Raw genomic sequence first — 22,205 nt, 5'->3', positions numbered from 1 at the left:
GATAATATTTATCTGAATAAAATAATACCAAAACTACAACAATCCAATGTGCAAAAGTCAACAAATCACTTTTCAGAGGGTTAGCTGAGTCTCGATACTCAAGAATCAGTGGAAGTATCCTTTTAACACACAGTACCTGGGATGCTTCAAAAATAGTGCTGCAGAGTAGGTGATGTGTTAAAGTAAAGCGATGCGTTGATTCTTCCGGCATGTCAAAGGGGTTGCGTCATTTCTTTTGGAGCTGCAAGGCAATGAGTCTGTTTCCGAGAGCACATGAGAAGAGGCAATAGGTTGCTGCATCAATCTGGCAGACGATGCAGTCATTTTTCAGCCGTGAGGCAGGCGCTGTGTCGATCTGGCAGACGTGTCGAATGTTGAAGCTTTGCGCCGATCTTTTTCGACGCACTGGATTTTCTTTTTGGTGAAGGCTTTTAGACTTCCGAATAGGAGGCAAGCTCAATCCAAGCCCTTGGAGAGCACTTGTGGAGCAAGGCAAAATCCTTCCAGCAGAGTCAGGGGTCAGCAGGCAGTAGGGCAACAAGCAGGCCAGCAGTACTTCCAGCAAAGCAGTTCAGGTGACTCCTCTGGGCAGCCAGGCAGTCCCTTTGACAGATTCCAGTTTTAGGTCTGGAAGTGTGCGATTTGGTGGGTTCACAGACCCAGTCTATACACACCCAATAGTGCCTTTGAAGTGGAGGAAGCTTCAAAGAGGGGTTTTAAAGTGCACAAGTTCCCCTTTCTACCCAGCCCTGTCTATCAGGATCACTGTAATGAGTTATTAGTCCTTTGTGAGATGGCAAGCCACTGGCTTTTGAAGTGTAAGTGAGAACCACTCCACCCTCCTCTCCAGGAAGACCCATCAGTATGCAGATGAATGCAGATGCAGCTGAGTGTCCTGTGTTGATGGCTGTCTTGGTGGAAGACCAAAGGGGAGCTGTCAGCTAGAACAGACCAGATGTAGATTGGAGGCAGGCTATAAGGCACAGAGAGCAGTAAGTGCAGAGAAATGCCTACTTTCTAAAAGTGGCATTTCTAAAATAGTAATGTAGAAACCAACTTCACCAGTAAGATTTCTCACTACCATGCCAACCTAACCAAACATGATACGTCTGTTCCTCTCAGATCATAAATTACCACTTCAAAGCATATAAGGGGATTTCTATTGCTGGCCTATGAAAGGAGTAAGCTTCACAGTAGTAAAACATAACTTTTTTTCATACCAGGATAAATATATAACTTACAAGTACATGTCCTGCCTTTTACTCACATAGCACCCTGCCCTATGGGCTACTCCGGGCCTACCTTAGGGGTGACTTGTATGTAATAAAAGGGGAGTTTAAGGCTTGGCAAGTAGTTTTAAATGCCAAGTCGAAGTGATAGTGAAACTGTACACACTCACCTGGCAATGGCAGGCCTGAGACATACTTATATGGGTAGCACAATCAGTGCTGCAGGCCCACTAGTAGCATTTAATCTGGAGGCCCTGGGCACATCTAGTGCACTTTACTAAGGACTTACAGTTAAATTAAATATGACAGTTGGATATGAGCCAGTGTTATCATGTTTAGGGGAGAGAGCACTAGCACTTTAGCATTGGTCAGCAGTAGTAATTTGTGAAGAGTCCTAAAACCAGCAAAAAATGAGTTAAAAAAAAAAGGAGGAAGGGAGGGACGCAGGCAAAAAAATGGGGAAATACCAGCCTAAAGCTGTCAGGTCGACCAGTAGCATTGTGCTTGTTAGTAAGGAAACATCCACAAAACAATTGGAACCCGATTTCATTTAGATCTTGTCTCTATTTTCGTAATGATTGAACTCTATTTTCTGAGTTGTTGTGCGTGCTTGTTCCATAATGACTTTTTAATATTGTCTGTTTAACAGTTAATGCAAGCTGTGTGGTTCAGAAGGTCACTGACAGGAGAACATATTGTTCTATAGCTTTTGTGGCTGTAGATACACATGCTTTGAGTAAGTCTGCCACCTAGTGTTGGACTCCGAGCATTGCAAGTTGTTTTCTCTAAAGAATGTTTTCCAGTCACAAGATTGAGTGACTCCTCCTGTCGGTGATAGTGCACATGGTCCTCGAGTATTTTGTTAGATTGTTTGTTCTCTGCTGTCAAATTCGCACGTGTATTCCTCTTGCTCAGGTATTTCTCTGCTTGGTCTATTCCTAACTCTACTTTCCGTCTTTCTGTCAGCTATGTTATTGTACTTCCATTGTGTAATCCCTATTCAATGCATTCAAAGTAAATTTCTTAGTCTGGGTCGGTTAACCGCCCTTCAGGGTGCAACTACCCATCTCGGGCCTATTACTCCACCTGGTGTCAAGAAATGCATGGCTAATGAAACGTACTCCATTTCGATTTTGCCCTTAAGCCATTCGAAATTCCCGCACACCGATCATCACCAGGTGTGTAATCTCTGCTTGTCCCCGGACTATAGGGAAGAAACATGCGACTCCTGTTGATCTTTCTGCTCCAAGAACACCATACGACATCGAAGAGCACGTCAGTTGGAGATGTTGTCGAATACACCAGACGACACCCCTGATATCTTCAGGGAACAGCATGAGCAAGAGGAAGTTCACCAAGAAGAGGCTTTTTTTTTTATTGGAGAATCAGACTCGGATGTTCAATTGGACATCGAAAGCCAGCCTCTTACCTCAGCACAACCTGTGAGAACTACCCGAGTCCCCATATAAATACTTTAAAGAAGCCACATAAAATGGTCATCAGTCCACCGCTGCCTTTAGGCTGTGGTCAGATCCGAAAATTACATTGGGATGTCCCACATTCAGGCTTGGCACTGAAAATAGCCAAGACTACAACGTCTTCGGCATTGACGTCTGGCTCGATACCTCATTCAGCCTCAAGATCAAGTCGAACCCTTGACCTGAGTATTCTGGCTCTGACCAAAAAAACATCTACATCTGTTTCAGAGTCAAAGGCTTTTATCTGACAAAAGGCTCAAAGTTTCAGGATCGAAATTCCCTCCTTCAAAAGACTCAAGTCTTCCCTCGTACTTAACAGTGGAGCCTATCCTTGAAACAATGCATGCTCGCCAGCACTAGCTCCACATCCAAAAAGGAACAGGATGCATTATTTCTTCTCCTCCAGTACCAATTAAGAGGAAACTTACTTACCTGGAAACTTTGTACACAGCTCCTCTACCTAAGAAGCTCTTCAAAGGCAAGGCTCTAGTACAACCTAGACCTTCTCCTCCACAGACTCCTGTACTTTCTCTTACTCCACCTCCACAATCTCCTACACCTATTGTGGAGCCACAGTTCTCTCCACAAGTGTCAACAACACCTCAGGGAGATGACATAGACGATTTTTCACAGGACATAGACCTTTATGATTTTTATGATATATAGATTCCACCCTCCCAAATGACACTGATTTATATCCTGCATGGCCTTCACCTCCTGAAGATGCAACATCTTATCAGCACGTCATAGCATGGGCAGCTGCCTATCACAATGCCCAAGTGCATTCTGACCCAGTTTTCTGTTTGACACCCTCCCACCCACAAGGAAAGTCAGTTTCTTCCCATGCTACCAGGCATGCTTAGACATGCTAAAGACATTTTTAAAGAGCCTGTCAGATCTATAACAATTACTCCAAGAGTTAACAAAAAATACAAGCTAGCTCCTACAGACCGTGTATACATTCAGGCACAATTGCCTCCAGATTCCATTGTGGTTAGTCTGCACTTAAGCTTGCCAACAGTTAATCAACAATAGATGCACCTCCTCCTGATAAGGAAAGAAAAAAATTAGATGCTGCGGATAAGTAGGTAGTCCCACAATCTGCCAATCATTGGCATATTGCCAATGCCCAAGCTCTCCTAGCACGATATGATGGGGCATACTGGGAGGAGATGGAAGACTTTCTCCAGTATCTCCCAGAAGAACACCATAAAAGGGGACGGGAGATAGTTTCAGAGGGCCAAACTATTTCCAGTAATACCATTAGGTGTGCCAATGATGCTGCTGATACAGCCGCACTGGGCTTAAATACTAGCATTATTATTAGGAGACATGCTTGGGTAAGATACTCTGGGTTTAAGCCTGAAATACAACAGGTAGTGCTTAATATGCCTTTTGACAAGGAACATTTATTTGGGCAAAGGGTTGACACCATTATAGAGAAACTGAAAAAAGACTCTTGAGACAGCAAAGGCAATGGGGCCTTATTTACGACACTGCATAGGGGAACTTTTTGTTTCCCACAATTTAGAGGAGGCTTCAAGAGACCATCTACAGAGGCTCCCACCCCAAACAAAACAAGGCACAAACTTTTACAATAGGGGGTTCCTTTAGACATTCCTATGGAGGTGCCAATAATAGAGGCAGAGGATAGGTGCCCACCTCTAGAGGTTCTGCCTCAAACACACACGCCAGTGACTGGCTACACCTTCTACCAGCGCACACTTCTCCAGTAAGGGGAAGACTACTCTAATTCTATCCCCAGTGGGCCAATATTACCACAGACCAATGAGTTCTATCAATAATTCAATATGGCTACTGTCTAGAACTCATTTCCATTCCACCAAATATTCCCTTGCCCACTCAAACCTTCCTGCGCTCATCTCACTCTCTTAAAGGAAGAGGTACAATCCTTTTCTTCTCAAAGGGGCTATAGAATCTGTTCCTCTATCACAGCAAGGGTTAGGAGTATATTCCTTATACTTCCCCATACCAAAGAAAGACGGCTAATTAAGACCAATTCTGGATCTCAGACCTCTCAACCTATACATACTTCCAGAGCATTTTCATATGGTCACTCTGCAAGATGTTATTCCCCTATTACAGCAAAAAGATTTCATGACAGCATTAAGTCTCAAAGATGCTTATTTACACATTCCTATATATCCAGCACATCGCAAATACCTCAGATTTATCATTGCAGGGAAAGATTATCAATTCAAGGTTCTACCATTCGGGTAACAACTGCTCCCAGGGTATTCACAAGATGCTTAGCAGTAGTCGCTGCATTTCTCAGAAGACAACATATTAGCTTTTTCCCATACGTGAACGATTGGCTCATCAAAGCCAATGCCATCCAACAATGTCAAAAACATACTCTGTAAATCTCAGACTGCGTAGAAGGTTTATTATGTACTATCAACTTTCTCTAATCCAATCTTCACAGATACAGTGTTATATGTCAATACTCAATACTCAATACTCACTCAAGTGTTGGCATATCCAAACCCAGCAAGGATTCAAGCTTTCCAAACTCTTTTGTCCCAATTACAGGAGAATCATATTTACACAGTCAGACTAGTAATGCAGTTATTAGGAATGATGTCTTCCTGCATTGCCATTGTTCCTCATGCCAGACTGCGCATGCATCCATTACAGCAGTGTCTGTCTTGCCAGTGGTCTCAGTCACAGGGTCATCTCCAGGATCTAGTGTTGTTGGACCCCAGACTCACCACTCTTTGCAATAGTGGAATCCCACCAACCTTTCAAAAGGGCGAGCCTTTCAAGACCCTGTGCCTCAGATCACTCTCACTACAGATGCATGACAGATAGATTGAGGAGCTCACCTCAACAACCTCACAATACAAGGTAGATGGGATCCCATTCAACAAACGTATCACATCAAGTACTTGGAGCTACTAGCAGTCTTTTTATCGCTCAAAGCATTTCTGACACAACTCTCCACCAAAGTGTTTCTAGTCCATAAAGACAACATGACAATTGTGTATTATCTGCAGAAACCGAGGGGAACACGCTCATCTAAATTGTCCCTTCTAGCGCAGACAATTTGCAAGTGGGTAATTCACAATCACATTCACTTACTGGCAGATTATCTTTCAGGAATGGACAATCAGTTTGCAGGCCTCCTAAGCAGGATGCAGCAACAAGTCCACGAATGGGCACTTCACCCACAAGTACTTCACCAATACATTCACCCTTGGGGAACACCAGAGAGAGAGATCTCTTTGCCACCTGCTTCCAGATACCCACACCCTCAGTCGAAGTGCAATGCTCTATGGATGAATTGGTGAGGGTTATTTGCTTACGCTTTTCCGCCTCTCCTACTCATTCCATTTCTAGTTCACAAACTGAGACAAACATCACTCACCATGATCCTTGTAGCCCCCACATGGGCATGTCAACCTTGGTACACAACACTATTGGGTTTGTCTGTGGTTCCCCATCCGAAACATCCCAACAGACCAGACCTTTTGACTCAAAAGCGAGGTCAGATCAGACATCCAGATCCCAAAACACTCAGTCTTGCGATTATGGTTCCTGAAGTCATAGAGTTCGGATATTTAAAACTTACATCTGAATGTATGGACATTTGGAGAGAGGCATGTAAACCTACAACTAGACAGTGTTATGCTGCAAAATGGAAACGTTTTGTATGCTACTGCCAACCTAAAAACATTGATTCTATCAAAGCATTAGTGCAACACATTATTTATCAGCTTCATTTACAAAAGGCAAATTTAGCATACTCATTTATTAGACTTCATTTAGCAGATATAGCTGCTTACCTACCAAACAGACAACATATTTCTTTGTTCAGAACTCCTGCAATTAAAGCATTTATGGATGGGCCTAAGAGGGTTATTCCTCCCTGCGTTCCTCCTGCTCCACTAAGAAACCTTAATATTGGCCTTACTAGACTTATGGATCCACCATTTGAACCAATGCATTCCAGTTCTCTCCAATATCTTTCATGGAAAGTTGCATTTTCTGTATGACGTGTAAGTGAATTACAAGCTTTCATTTTAGAAGAACCATTTTTCCAAGTACATCAAGGTAGAGTTGTCCTTAGGACAAACCCTACATTTCTACTAAACGTAGTTTTGCCATTTCTCATTAACCAATCAGGTGAGTTACCTATCTTTTTTTTCCTCACAGCCAGACTCAGTCGCTGAAAGAACTTTGCACGCACTAGATGTTAAACTAGCTCTTATGTATTACATTGACAGATTTAAAAGATTTAGACAATCTAAACAGCTTTTTGTAGCATTTTCAAAGCCTCACAAAGGCAATTCAGTTTCCAAAAATGGGATTGCAAGTTTGTAAGGAAATGCCTCCTTGGCGTGGTTACCCCCTGACTTTTTGCCTTTGCTGATGCTATGTTTTGAATTGAAAGTGTGCTGAGGCCTGCTAACCAGGCCCCAGCACCAGTGTTCTTTCCCTAACCTGTACTTTTGTATCCACAATTGGCACACCCTGGCATCCAGGTAAGTCCCTTGTAACTGGTACCTCTGGTACCAAGGGCCCTGATGCCAGGGAAGGTCTCTAAGGGCTGCAGCATGACTTATGCTACCCTGGAGACCCCTCACTCAGCACAGACACACTGCTTGCCAGCTTGTGTGTGCTGGTGAGAACAAAATGAGTAAGTCGACATGGCACTCCCCTCAGGGTGCCATGCCAGCCTCTCACTGCCTATGCAAGTATAGATAAGTCACCCCTCTAGCAGGCCTTACAGCCCTAAGGCAGGGTGTACTATACCATAGGTGAGGGCACCAGTGCATGAGCACTGTGCCCCTACAGTGTCTAAGCCAAACCTTAGACATTGTAAGTGCAGGGTAGCCATAAGAGTATATGGTCTGGGAGTTTGTCAAACACGAACTCCACAGCACCATAATGGCTACACTGAAAACTGAGAAGTTTGGTATCAAACTTCTCAGCACAATAAATGCACACTGATGCCAGTGTACATTTTATTGTGAAACACACCCCAGAGGGCACCTTAGAGGTGCCCCCTGAAACTGTATCCAACTATCTGTGTAGGCTGACTGGTTCCAGCAGCCTGCCACACTAGAGACATGTTGCTGGCCCCATGGGGAGAGTGCCTTTGTCACTCTGAGGCCAGTAAGAAAGCCTGCACTGGGTGGAGATGCTAACACCTCCCCCAGGCAGGAGCTGTAACACCTGTCGGTGAGCCTCAAAGGCTCACCCCTTTGTTCCAGCACCGCAGGACACTCCAGCTAGTGGAGTTGCCCGCCCCCTCCGGCCACGGCCCCACTTTTGGCGGCAAGGCCGGAGGAAATAATGAGAATAACAAGGAGGAGTCACTGGCCAGTCAGGACAGCCCCTAAGGTGTCCTGAGCTGAAGTGACTCTAACTTTTAGAAATCCTCCATCTTGCAGATGGAGGATTCCCCCAATAGGATTAGGGATGTGCCTCCCTCCCCTTGGGAGGAGGCACAAAGAGGGTGTACCCACCCTCAGGGCTAGTAGCCATTGGCTACTAACCCCCCAGACCTAAACACGCCCTTAAATTTAGTATTTAAGGGCTTCCCTGAACCTAAGAATTTAGATTCCTGAAACTACAAGAAGAAGAGGACTGCTGAACTGAAAAACCCCTGCAGAAGAAGAACAGAAGACACCAACTGCTTTGGCCCCAGTCTTACCGGCCTGTCTCCTGCCTTCCAAAGAAACCTGCTCCAGCGACGCTTTCCAAAAGGACCAGCGACCTCTGAATCCTCAGAGCACTGCCCTGCTTCAAGAAAGACAAGAAACTCCTGAGGACAGCGTCACTGCTCCAAAAGAACTGCAACTTTGTTACAGAGGAGCAGATTTAAAGACCCCTGCAAATCCCCGCAAGAAGCGTGAGACTTTCAACACTGCACCCGGCGACCCCGACTCGACTGGTGGAGAACCAACACCTCAGGGAGGACCCTCCGGCGACTCCGAGACCGTGAGTAACCAAAGTCGTCCCCCCTGAACCCCCACAGCGACGCCTGCAGAGGGAATCCCGAGGCTCCCCCTGACCGCGACTGCCTGAACCTAAAGTCCCGATGGCTGGAAAAGACCCTGCACCCGCAGCCCCCAGCACCTGAAGGAACGGAACTTCTGTGCAGGAGTGACCCCCAGGAGGCCCTCTCCCTTGCCCAGGTGGTGGCTACCGCGAGGAGCCCCCCCCCCCCTTGCCTGCCTGCACCGCTGAAGAGACCCCTTGGTCTCCCATTGAAACCTACAGAGAACCCGACGCTTGTTTACACACTGCACCCGGCCGCCCCCACGCTGCTGAGGGTGTACTTTTTGTGCTGACTTGTGTCCCCCCCCCCCCCCCCCCCCCCCCCCCCAGGGCCCTACAAAACCCCCCTGGTCTGCCCTCCGAAGACACGGGTACTTACCTGCTGGCAGACTGGAACAGGGGCACCCCCTTCTCTCCATTGAAGCCTGTGTGTTTTGGGCACCTCTTTGACCTCTGCACCTGACCGGCCCTGAGCTGCTGGTGTGGTAACTTTGGGGTTGCTCTGAACCCCCAACGGTGGGCTACCATGGACCCAAAACTGAGACCTGTAAGTGATTTACTTACGTGCTAAAAATAACAATACTTTACCTCCCCCAGGAACTGTGAAAATTGCACTGTGTCCACTTTTAAAACAGCTTATTGTGTTTTATGTAAAAAGTATATATGCTACTGTAATTATTCAAAGTTCCTAAAGTACTTACCTGCAATACCTTTCAAATGAGATATTACATGTAGAATTTGAACCTGTGGTTCTTAAAATAAACTAAGAAAATATATTTTTCTATAACAAAACCTATTGGCTGGAATTGTCTTTGAGTGTGTGTTCCTCATTTATTGCCTGTGTGTATGTACAACAAATGCTTAACGCTACTCCTTTGATAAGCCTACTGCTCGACCACACTACCACAAAATAGAGCATTGGTATTATCTCTTTTTGCCACTATCTTACCTCTTAGGGGAACCCTTGGACTCTGTGCATGCTATTCCTTACTTTGAAATAGCACATACAGAGCCAACTTCCTACAGGATAGTCAAATGTCTTCAAACTTGTTATCTCAAAGCTAAAAGACAATTAGCTACAGCTTCTAGAGTGCACACTACCAGAAAAAAACGTGATTCTAAGCCCTTTTTTAGGAAACATTCCAATAGGAGACATTTGTAAGGCCACTACTTGGTCTACACCACACACATTCACTAAGCACTACTGTGTAGATGTTTTAGCTCACCAGCATGCAAATGTTGGCCAGGCAGTGCTCAGGACACTTTCTCAAGCTACTCAAACTCCTACAGGCTAGCCATCGCTTATTTGGAGGGGACTGCTATACAGTTTATGCAAAGCATGTAAATCTACAGCCACACATGCCATTGAACGAAAAATGTTACTTACCTAGTAGACATCTGTTTGTGGCATGTAGTGCTGTAGATTCACATGCGCCCTCCCACCTCTCTGGACGCCTGTAGTCATTGTAGTAAAATTCTTACACAAATATTGTGCATATTTATGTACAATGCATGGACATCCTTTTTTATTATTCTATGTGTCTATCTTTGTATCTATCTATTTGTATTCTTTACCTCACCCGCCTGCGGGAACACAATCTGACAAAAGACTTGATGCCTATGTGATCTATCACCAAGAGGAGGAGTCACTCAGTCTTGTGACTGGAAAACATTCTTTGAAGAAAAACAACTTGTAACACTCCGAACCCAACACTAGATGGTGGACTTATGCAAAGAATGTGAATCTACAGCACTACATGCCACGAACAGATGTCTACTGGGTAAGTAACTTTTTCTTTACAAGTTTTACCCGTGACTGCCAAGTTTTCCATGTTTAATGTGCTGCTCCAGTTGAGTTTTTTTCTTTCAATTGTGGACTTGCAGTTTTTTTTTTAATAGCGCAATAAAAAAGATTAGATGTCCCAGATTTCAAAGAAAAAACCCGGCACATCACCCATGGATCTTGGAAACTTGGCAGACCTGTTTAACAGGTAGATTAACTAGCAATATGTTAAAATAGAGGCGTCTCAAAAACCTCTTATTGCAGAGATACTGTTATTCAGAAGGCAGCTATTTTTCTGGTGAATAATTGTTTTTTTTTGTTTGTTTTTTTAAATTACTTTTTCTGATATTAAACCGGGTGCCATATTTCAACACAAAATAATATTTCATAGACATATCCAGACAAGTAATAAAAAGAAGGTTGTGACATTTGAAAGCCATTCTTCATGACAAACAGACTGTCAAATTGACAACAGAAGAACCCAAATAGACATCACTAGTAACAGTACATATGCAGAGATGTTACTACTCATTTAGATTGGCTAAATTTGTTCTCAGTGGTTCCCGAATGTCTCTAGGACATGATTTGTATGGAAGTAAGGACTCTTATGCTTCAGGCTGCTCACAGTAGGAAGTCAGATCCCTAAGCCAGTTCTTGTATGTAGGAGCAGTTCTCTTTCGCCAGCAAATTATGACTCTTCCCTTGGCCAGCAGCAAAGCAACAGCAGTCAGTTTTCAGGACAGTTTAGGGTCATCTTTCATATATCCAGCAAATGCCAACATTGGTGATATAGGCAAGTCAAAAGCAACATTTAGTTTAATTTCTGCCATTGTGTTCTGCCTGTATGCATACATATAAAGGCAGTCCCTGGCCATATGCAAGAAATCAGTATCTGTTAATCTAAGTCACCAGGAACAGGAGTCCGATGCCAAGCGATACTGCAGCATGATAACCTCTGTGTAGTATGCTCTATCTATATTTCAGTTTGATTAATCTTAATTTCCCACTAGGAGACACATCTTTAATTTGTTGGCAGCAATACAACCATTTTATTTAATTGATTTCATGCCACAAACCTAGTTATCATTTTGCTAGTATTGTCAGATCTCTAACATCTAAGTGATACATAATACAATTATACATTTGTGTGGTCAATGTAGCATGATCTGGATTAACAATTTATCCTGAATAACTCCTTCAGGAAGCTAAGGAGACAATGATATATCTGAATAATCATGGCTTTGCTATTTTGGCCTAGCAAACATTCAGACAATGCCGGTATTTCTTATTGTGAAAGGTGTCCCCAAATGTTAGCAAGTTTTTGCTACGCAACAATTTAATCACCACAAGGTCTCTAGTCAATTCCAAAGCAGTAGTAAAAAATGTGATTAATATAGCCTGTCTATATCCACCAACGTAGCTAGTCTATCCCATTCCCAGCTCATGCACCTCTCTGTATGTAACTCACCACACTGTGGACTCTTTAATCTTGCGTTGATGGAGCTGCTGAGTCTTAGAATACCTATAATGTGCGAATTGTGTCTGGGCTGTGAGGTAGTGTATTTCAAAGTTTGGAGACCACAAATCTCCTAAATTTGTATCGTAATTGCATACTGCTCCTTGCTACTCAAGGTTGTTTGCCTCCCCACGCCAATCTGATCAGCTGATATTGAAGTAATGTGACGAAGGCCCTATTCAGTGGGATCCACATATTTTGGAACAGGTATACCAATAAGGGAAGAAGAACCATTTTCAAGAGTACAGCTCCACTAGCCACAGACAGCTGCAGCTTAAATCCTTGACGTTTATCACACATTTCCTATATTTTTTTACTAATATTGTTGGCTTGGTTCCAGTGAAGCCAAACTTCCAAATATCACACAGGCTCTGGTTGGCGTTTTAGTGGTATTTGCAACTCTGGGGAAGTTGTCTACCCATTAAGGGGCATCATCACGGATTAGAACCAATTAATTTTCAAAGAAGTCCGTTCCCCAAATCTGGTAATTTCAGCAGTGATAGAGGTTATGAGCACAACGGTTAGCAAAATAATTATATCATCACTACATGGAAAGGACAATTTTGCTAATACCAAATTTTATGCCCCAATGTTGATCGGAGTGTTCCTCCTGTGCAGGGTGCACTCACAGCAGTCTTCCGATTTCCCACCCTCCCTCAGCCCTTTCCTGTCATTGCTGGATAGCATCGGGAGGCCCTGTGTGAGGGTAAGTAGCATCTTTCTGGCATAGTTACCCTCTCTTTTGTCTGGTGTCAGTGTGTTTAGACTGTCGTAAACTGGGATTCTGTTAACCAGGACCCCAGTGTCTGTGCTCTTCCCTCTAAATGTGGCTACTTGATACATTTTACACCCCAGAACTGGCATAGTATTGCACCCATGCAAGTCCCTAGTATGTAGTACTAAGGTACCTAGGGCTTTGGCACCCCTATAGACTGCAGCATGTATTATGCCACCCATGGAAGCCCATGCAAACACTGTCTGCAGGCCTGTCATTGCAGCCTGTGTGAAATGTTGCATGCGCCTTCCACAATAGATATAAGGCTTGCCTTATATTGCCGTTACCGCACTTGGGAACTGTAAGTCACCCTTATGGTAGGCCCCTGTGCAGGATGTATGGTCCTGAGGGTAAAGACACTCCTGCATGAGCAGAGATGGCCCTACAAACCCCAAACTCCATTCCCTGGGCTTTGTAATTGCGGGGAAGCCATTTTAAGGCATGTAGTGGACACTGGTCAACACGAAAAGTCCAACTAAATAATGGCATTTCTGAACCTGGGCATGTTTGGTATCAAACATATTGGAATCATGCACCTTCATTGATTCCAGTGTTAGTTGCATGATACCATGTATTCTGGGGGGTTCCTTGGAGGATCCCGCAGATCTGCCTGTACAGCCTTGCAAGGTCTGCCTGCCAGCCCATGCTGCCGCAGATTTCCAGACACCATTCTTTTTCTGTAGGAAGGAGGTGTCACCTCCCCTTCTGTAGAACTAGGTGTATCAGGACTGGAGTGCAGTGGCCTCCCAGCTCCACCAGGCTGCTTTGAAGGGCAAATTTGGTGCCCACCTTGCATAAATCAGTTTGCACCAGCCAGGAACCCCTGATCTACTTGCTGGTCCGTTGATTCTGCCATCTTGGAAACAAGAAGTGCAGAGGCCCCTGAGAGCATCTGACTGGTTAGACGAGGTAGATGATGTCCCTGACCCCATCTGATAGGTGAGTCACTGCAGATAGTGACCAACACCCTTCTACAGTATTTTAAGGGCTCCCATGAGGGTGTGTCCTCAGATTCGTCGAGCAGGGCTCCACAATGAACTCTCTGCAAGACATCTTCTGCTCCTGGCCTCCAGAACCGCTGCTGGTATGCTTTTGAAACTGAAACAAGACTGTATCCAGTTGGGAGGACTCCCACTCCAACACTGTTTCTCCAGCTCCTGCAAGATGTCTGCAACTTCCATGGCTGTGCATCCTTCAGGGTCACAAGGACTCTGTTTGCATCCAAGAAGCAAGAAGGAATAGCCCTTGGAGTGAAGGAGTCATTCCTCTGCATCCGCAGGCACCTTAAGACCACAACAACCGGCTGGTGGATCCTGCTGTCCCATGGATATCAAAAGGCTCTGCAACACAGGTGGTCCTCCCTGGGTCCAACTGATCTTCTGACCAACTTGGGAGACGGTGGGCCCTTGCTGCAGCCCCTAGAATTGACACTCTGTGCTCTGCGACTGTTGCTCTTACCAAGGCTTGTTGGCTGTTCCTCCAAGAGATCTTTGAGCTCCAAAAAGCCCTAGCCTCCAGCACTCTCCAACTCCAAGTTCAGCATCCACTCTGCAGCTCCTGCGACGTGGAACTCCTATTTTGTTGTGCTTCTGATGCCTCCCTGGGGTCCCCTGTGCCGGCTGCCAGTGGGTCACTCGTGGGGACTCCTCTGACTAGAGCTGGCTTTCTTTCCTGCTGAAGGCCTGCCTTGACTCGACCTCCAAGGGTCGAGTCACTGGGACCTTGCTGTTCCTCGAAAAAAATACAATCTTCCTTGCAGCAACTATTTGCATTTGCCAAGACTTGTCGGTGGTCCTGCACGCCACTGACACTCTTGCAATCTGGCAACCAACATGGGACTGCTTGTGGGTGACTCCAAGGATCTCCTGCATCCCCTGGACTCCACAGCAAGACTCCTTCTTTCAAAGTCCTACAGGAACTACACCTCCAATAGGTGGGCATTGCCTACCTGCACTGCCTGAAAATCTGAGTGGTCTGGACTGCCCCCTTCTTTTTCAGGTTCTTCACATCCGGAATCCACCTTTGGGTTCTACCGACCTGTTCCACAGGCCAAGACAGCAGCTGGACAACCAAGACTTCCTTTGGGTTTCCGACATCACTTCACCACTATGCACCTGGGCTCCCTGTTGTAGGTACCCAGATCTTCTTTTGGTATCCACAGGTGGGGTACTATCCAACCTTCTTTGTGCCAACTGGTTTCCTCAGGGTCTACTGGGAAGGGTCCTGAATCTGTAAATATCCAGCTGCAGTGGTCCTGTGGGACTCCTGGCTCGATAACAACCCTGCACCCGGGCACCTGTGGGATTTCTGGTACTTACCTCTGGTAATTTCTTACTTCTCCAGTCCCTGGGATTCTAACACACTTATCTTGGTTCAGCACCTCCATTCTTATACCTCTTTCTTAGTATATGGTTTGGTGCCCCATAGGGCCCCATGTATTTCTACGCTATTCCTGTTTTTTCTGAATATATATTTTGTGTGTAGATATCTCCAAGTGGAGATATACCAATGTTAGTATAACAGTAGTGTTTTATTAAAGAATACTTTATTTTTGCAATAACTGGTGTGTTTCTTTCTTGTGTGGCAATCACTGACTGTTGTGTTATTTGAAGTTTTATTTGAAGTGCTTTACACTCCTCCTGGATGTGCTTTAGCTGCTCACTACATCTACCCCTAGAGAGTTTTTGCTATCTGGACACATAACACTATCACTAAGGGTTGTCTGGACAAGATGCAGGGCCTTAGCTGCCAGACGCCAAACTTTCACCAGTACGTGTGACAGGCTCTGTTACATCTTATGATCTGTAGCGACTATGCTATGCTCCAGCACAGTAGTAGAGTTCAGGCATCAGATAGAGACTTCTAGCCTCAGATTCCTTACCTTTGAATTCTGCCAGGCATCAGACAGGATCCGGAAGATTTTTTGTGAACAGAACCCCTGCGCATCAGTGGGTGGCATCGATCAGCTCTTGTCCATTGTAAGGAAATGCCTCCTTGGCATGGTTGCCCCCTGACTTTTTGCCTTTGCTGATGCTATGTTTACAATTGAAAGTGTGCTGAGGCCTGCTAACCAGGCCCCAGCACCAGTGTTCTTTCCCTAACCTGTACTTTTGTATCCACAATTGGCAGACCCTGGCATCCAGATAAGTCCCTTGTAACTGGTACTTCTAGTACCAAGGGCCCTGATGCCAAGGAAGGTCTCTAAGGGCTGCCGCATGTCTTATGCCACCCTGGAGACCTCTCACTCAGCACAGACACACTGCTTGCCAGCTTGTGTGTGCTAGTGAGAACAAAACGAGTAAGTCGACATGGCACTCCCCTCAGGGTGCCATGCCAGCCTCTCACTGCCTATGCAAGTATAGGTCAGTCACCCCTCTAGCAGGCCTTACAGCCCTAAGGCAGGGTGCACTATACCATAGGTGAGGGTACCAGTGCACGAGCATGGTACCCCTACAGTGTCTAAACAAAACCTTAGACATTGTAAGTGCAGGGTAGCCATAAGAGTATATGGTCTGGGAGTCTGTCAAACACGAACTCCACAGCACCATAATGGCTACACTGAAAACTGGGAAGTTTGGTATCAAACTTCTCAGCACAATAAATGCACACTGATGCCAGTGTACATTTTATTGCATAATACACCCCAGAGGGCACCTTAGAGGTGCCCCCTGAAACTTAACCGACTATCTGTGTAGGCTGACTAGTTCCAGCAGCCTGCCACACTAGAGACATGTTGCTGGCCCCATGGGGAGAGTGCCTTTGTCACTCTGAGGCCAGTAACAAAGCCTGCACTGGGTGGAGATGCTAACACCTCCCCCAGGCAGGAGCTGTAACACCTGGCGGTGAGCCTCAAAGGCTCACCCCTTTTTCACAGCCCAGCAGGGCACTCCAGCTTAGTGGAGTTGCCCGCCCCCTCCGGCCACGTCCCCCACTTTTGGCGGCAAGGCTGGAGGGAACAAAGAAAGCAACAAGGAGGAGTCACTGGCCAGTCAGGACAGCCCCTAAGGTGTCCTGAGCTGAGGTGACTCTAACTTTTAGAAATCCTCCATCTGGCAGATGGAGGATTCCCCCAATAGGGTTAGGATTGTGACCCCCTCCCCTTGGGAGGAGGCACAAAGAGGGTGTACCCACCCTCAGGGCTAGTAGCCATTGGCTACTAACCCCCCAGACCTAAACACGCCCTTAAATTTAGTATTTAAGGGCTACCCTGAACCCTAGAAAATTAGATTCCTGCAACAACAAGAAGAAGGACTGCCTAGCTGAAAATCCCTGCAGAGGAAGACCAGAAGACAACAACTGCCTTGGCTCCAGAAACTCACCGGCCTGTCTCCTGCCTTCCAAAGAACTCTGCTCCAGCGACGCCTTCCAAAGGGACCGGACCAGCGACCTCTGCATCCTCTGAGGACTGCCCTGCTTCGACGACGACAAGAAACTCCCGAGGACAGCGGACCTGCTCCAAAAAGACTGCAACTTTGTTTCCAGAAGCAGCCTTAAAGAACCCTGCAATCTCCCCGCAAGAAGCGTGAGACTTGCAACACTGCACCCGGCGACCCCGACTCGGCTGGTGGAGAACCAACACCTCAGGGAGGACCCCCGGACTACTCTACGACTGTGAGTACCAAAACCTGTCCCCCCTGAGCCCCCACAGCGCCGCCTGCAGAGGGAATCCCGAGGCTTCCCCTGACCGCGACTCTCTGAAACCTAAGTCCCGACGCCTGGAAAAGACCCTGCACCCGCAGCCCCCAGGACCTGAAGGACCGGACTTTCACTGCAGAAGTGACCCCCAGGAGTCCCTCTCCCTTGCCCAAGTGGAGGTTTCCCCGAGGAAGCCCCCCCTTGCCTGCCTGCAGCGCTGAAGAGATCCCTTGATCTCTCATTGACTAACATTGCGAACCCGACGCTTGTTCTAACACTGCACCCGGCCGCCCCCGCACCGCTGAGGGTGAAATTTCTGTGTGGGCTTGTGTCCCCCCCGGTGCCCTACAAAACCCCCCTGGTCTGCCCTCCGAAGACGCGGGTACTTACCTGCAAGCAGACCGGAACCGGGGCACCCCCTTCTCTCCATTGAAGCCTATGCGTTTTGGGCACCACTTTGAACTCTGCACCTGACCGGCCCTGAGCTGCTGGTGTGGTAACTTTGGGGTTGCTCTGAACCCCCAACGGTGGGCTACCTTGGACCAAGAACTGAACCCTGTAAGTGTCTTACTTACCTGGTAAAACTAACAAAAACTTACCTCCCCCAGGAACTGTGAAAATTGCACTGTGTCCACTTTTGAAATAGCTATTTGTGAATAACTTGAAAAGTATACATGCAATTGAAATGATTCAAAGTTCCTAATGTACTTACCTGCAATACCTTTCAAACAAGATATTACATGTTAAATTTGAACCTGTGGTTCTTAAAATAAACTAAGAAAAGATATTTTTCTATAACAAAACCTATTGGCTGGATTTGTCTCTGAGTGTGTGTACCTCATTTATTGTCTATGTGTATGTACAACAAATGGTTAACACTACTCCTTGGATAAGCCTACTGCTCGACCACACTACCACAAAATAGAGCATTAGTATTATCTATTTTTACCACTATTTTACCTCTAAGGGGAACCCTTGGACTCTGTGCATGCTATTCCTTACTTTGAAATAGCACATACAGAGCCAACTTCCTACATTGGTGGATCAGCGGTGGGGTACAAGACTTTGCATTTGCTGGACTACTCAGCCAATACCTGATCACACGACAAATTCCAAAATTGTCATTAGAAATTGATTTTTGCAATTTGAAAAGTTTTCTAAATTCTTAAAAGACCTGCTAGGGCCTTGTGTTAGATCCTGTTTAGCATTTCTTTTAGAGTTTAAAAGTTTGTAAAAGTTTGAATTAGATTCTAGAACCAGTTTTAGATTCTTAAAAAGTATTCCAACTTTTAGAAGCAAAATGTCTAGCACAGATGTGACTGTGGTGGAACTCGACACCACACCTTACCTCCATCTACAGATGAGAGAGCTAAGGTCACTCTGTAAACTAAAGAAAATAGCAATGGGCCCCAAACCTACCAAAATACAGCTCCAGGAGCTTTTGGCAGAGTTTGAAAAGGCCAACCCCTCTGAGGGTGGCAACTCAGAGGATGAAGATAGTGACTTGGAGGGAAATTCCCCCCCTCCAGTCCTACTTAGGGAGAGCAGGGCTTCTCAAGCCCTGACTCCACAAATAATAGTCAGAGATGCTGGTTCCCTCACAGGAGGGACCAACAACTCTGAAATCACTGAGGATAACTCCAGTGAAGAGGACATCCAGTTAGCCAGGATGGCCAAAAGATTGGCTTTGGAAAGACAGATCCTAGCCACAGAGAGGGAAAGACAAGAGATGGGCCTAGGACCCATCAATGGTGGCAGCAACATAAATAGGGTCAGAGATTCTCCTGACATGTTGAAAATCCCTAAAGGGATTGTAACTAAATATGAAGATGGTGATGACATCACCAAATGGTTCACAGCTTTTGAGAGGGCTTGTGTAACCAGAAAAGTGAACAGATCTCACTGGGGTGCTCTCCTTTGGGAAATGTTCACAGGAAAGTGTAGGGATAGACTCCTCACACTCTCTGGAAAAGATGCAGAATCTTATGACCTCATGAAGGGTACCCTGATTGAGGGCTTTGGATTCTCCACTGAGGAGTATAGGATTAGATTCAGGGGGGCTCAAAAATCCTCGAGCCAGACCTGGGTTGACTTTGTAGACTACTCAGTAAAAACACTAGATGGTTGGATTCAAGGCAGTGGTGTAAGTAATTATGATGGGCTGTACAATTTATTTGTGAAAGAACACCTGTTAAGTAATTGTTTCAATGATAAACTGCATCAGCATCTGGTAGACCTAGGACCAATTTCTCCCCAAGAATTGGGAAAGAAGGCGGACCATTGGGTCAAGACTAGGGTGTCCAAAACTTCCACAGGGGGTGACCAAAAGAAAGGGGTCACAAAACCTCCCCAGGGGAAAGGTGGTGAGACAGCCAAAAATAAAAATAGTAAAGAGTCTTCTACAGGCCCCCAAAAACCTGCACAGGAGGGTGGGCCCAGAGCCTCTTCACAAAACAATCCTGGGTACAAGGGTAAAAACTTTGATCCCAAAAAGGCCTGGTGTCGAAACTGTAGTCAGTCTGGACACCAAACTGGAGACAAGGCCTGTCCCAAGAAAAGTTCCACTCCAAACTCGAATCCAGGTAACACTGGAATGGCTAGTCTCCAAGTGGGATCAACAGTTTGCCCAGAGCAAATCAGGGTCCACACTGAAGCTACTCTAGTCTCTGAGGGTGGGGTGGATTTAGCCACACTAGCTGCCTGGCCGCCTAACATGCAAAAATACAGGCAGCAGCTCTTTATTAATGGGACAAGTGTAGAGGGCCTGAGGGATACAGGTGCCAGTGTCACCATGGTGACAGAGAAACTGGTTTCCCCTGGCCAATACCTGACTGGAAAAACTTATACAGTCACCAACGCTGACAATCAGACTAAAGCACATCCCATGGCAATGGTAACTTTAGAATGGGGAGGGGTCAATGGCCTGAAACAGGTGGTGGTCTCCTCAAACATCCCAGTAGACTGTCTGCTTGGAAATGACCTGGAGTCCTCAGCATGGGCTGAGGTAGAACTAAAAACCCATGCAGCCATGCTGGGTATCCCTGAACTGGTGTGTGTAAAAACCAGAGCACAATGCAAGGCACAGGGTGAAAAAGTAGAGCTGGAGTCTGGAAAAATGGCCCAGCCTACCAAGAGAAAAGGAAAGTCAGTTCGGAAACCAACTGCAACACAGTCCGAAAAAGAGAACCTCTCTTCTCAGGAAGAAGTTCTGCCCTCTGAGGGAACTGAGCCTTTGGAGCTTGAACCTTATCAGGTTGAGCTCTTAGGCCCAGGGGGACCCTCAAGGGAAGAGCTGTGTAAGGGACAAGAAACCTGTCCCTCTCTTGAAGGCCTTAGGCAGCAAGCTGCTGAAGAGTCCAAGGGCAAGAAAAATGGAACACATAGGGTCTATTGGGAAGATGGACTCCTGTACACTGAGGCCAGAGACCCCAAACCTGGTGCCACTAGGAGAGTGGTAGTGCCTCAGTCGTTCAGAGAGTTTATTCTGACCTTAGCCCATGATATTCACCTTGCTGGGCATTTGGGACAAACCAAGACGTGGGAGAGGTTAGTCAACCACTTCTACTGGCCCAATATGTCCCAGAAGGTTAAGGAGTTTTGCCTCTCCTGCCCCACCTGTCAATCCAGTGGTAAGACAGGTGGGCACCCAAAGGCCCCCCTCATTCCACTTCCAGTGGTGGGGGTCCCCTTTGAAAGAGTGGGTGTGGACATAGTTGGTCCACTGGAACCTCCCACAGCCTCAGGAAATATGTATATCCTAGTAGTAGTGGATCATGCTACTAGGTATCCTGAAGCTATTCCCCTTAGGTCAACTACTGCCCCTGCAGTAGCCAAGGCCCTCATTGGTATCTTTACCAGAGTGGGTTTCCCTAAGGAGGTGGTGTCTGACAGAGGTACCAACTTCATGTCAGCATACCTAAAACACATGTGGAATGAGTGTGGAGTGACTTACAAATTCACTACACCATACCATCCACAAACTAATGGCTTAGTTGAGAGATTCAACAAGACATTAAAAGGCATGATCATGGGGCTCCCAGAAAAGCTCAAAAGGAGATGGGATGTCCTCTTGCCATGTCTGCTTTTCGCTTACAGAGAGGTGCCACAGAAGGGAGTAGGATTCTCCCCCTTTGAACTTCTGTTTGGTCACCCTGTAAGGGGACCACTTGCTCTTGTTAAAGAAGGCTGGGAGAGACCTCTTCATGAGCCTAAACAAGACATAGTGGACTATGTACTTGGCCTTCGCTCTAGAATGGCAGAGTACATGGAAAAGGCAACCAAAAACCTTGAGGCCAGCCAACAGCTCCAGAAGTTTTGGTATGACCAAAAGGCTGCAATGGTTGAGTTCCAACCAGGGCAGAAAGTCTGGGTTCTGGAGCCTGTGGCTCCCAGGGCACTCCAGGACAAATGGAGTGGCCCTTACCCAGTGCTAGAAAGGAAGAGTCAGGTCACCTACCTGGTGGACCTGGGCACAAGCAGGAGCCCCAAGAGGGTGATCCATGTGAACCGCCTTAAGCTCTTCCATGACAGGGCTGATGTAAATCTGTTGATGGTAACAGATGAGGATCAGGAGGCAGAGAGTGAACCTCTCCCTGATCTTCTGTCATCAGACCCAAAAGATGGCTCAGTAGATGGAGTGATCTACTCAGACACCCTCTCTGGCCAACAGCAAGCTGATTGTAGGAGAGTCCTACAACAGTTTCCTGAACTCTTCTCCCTAACCCCTGGTCAGACACACCTGTGTACCCATGATGTGGACACA

General features: G+C 46.3%; 1 protein-coding gene across 2 annotated transcripts in view; it reads left to right on the top strand.

Annotated features, from left to right (window-relative positions):
• Positions 1-22,205, top strand: part of TNKS2 (tankyrase 2) — a 511,364-nt gene that overhangs the window by 364,948 nt on the left and 124,211 nt on the right. The window lies entirely within an intron of this gene.

The sequence above is a fragment of the Pleurodeles waltl genome, chromosome 6 (genome assembly GCF_031143425.1).
Source record: "Pleurodeles waltl isolate 20211129_DDA chromosome 6, aPleWal1.hap1.20221129, whole genome shotgun sequence".
In the NCBI taxonomy this organism is placed as follows: Eukaryota; Metazoa; Chordata; class Amphibia; order Caudata; family Salamandridae; genus Pleurodeles; species Pleurodeles waltl.
This window is presented reverse-complemented; position numbering and strand designations above follow the sequence as displayed.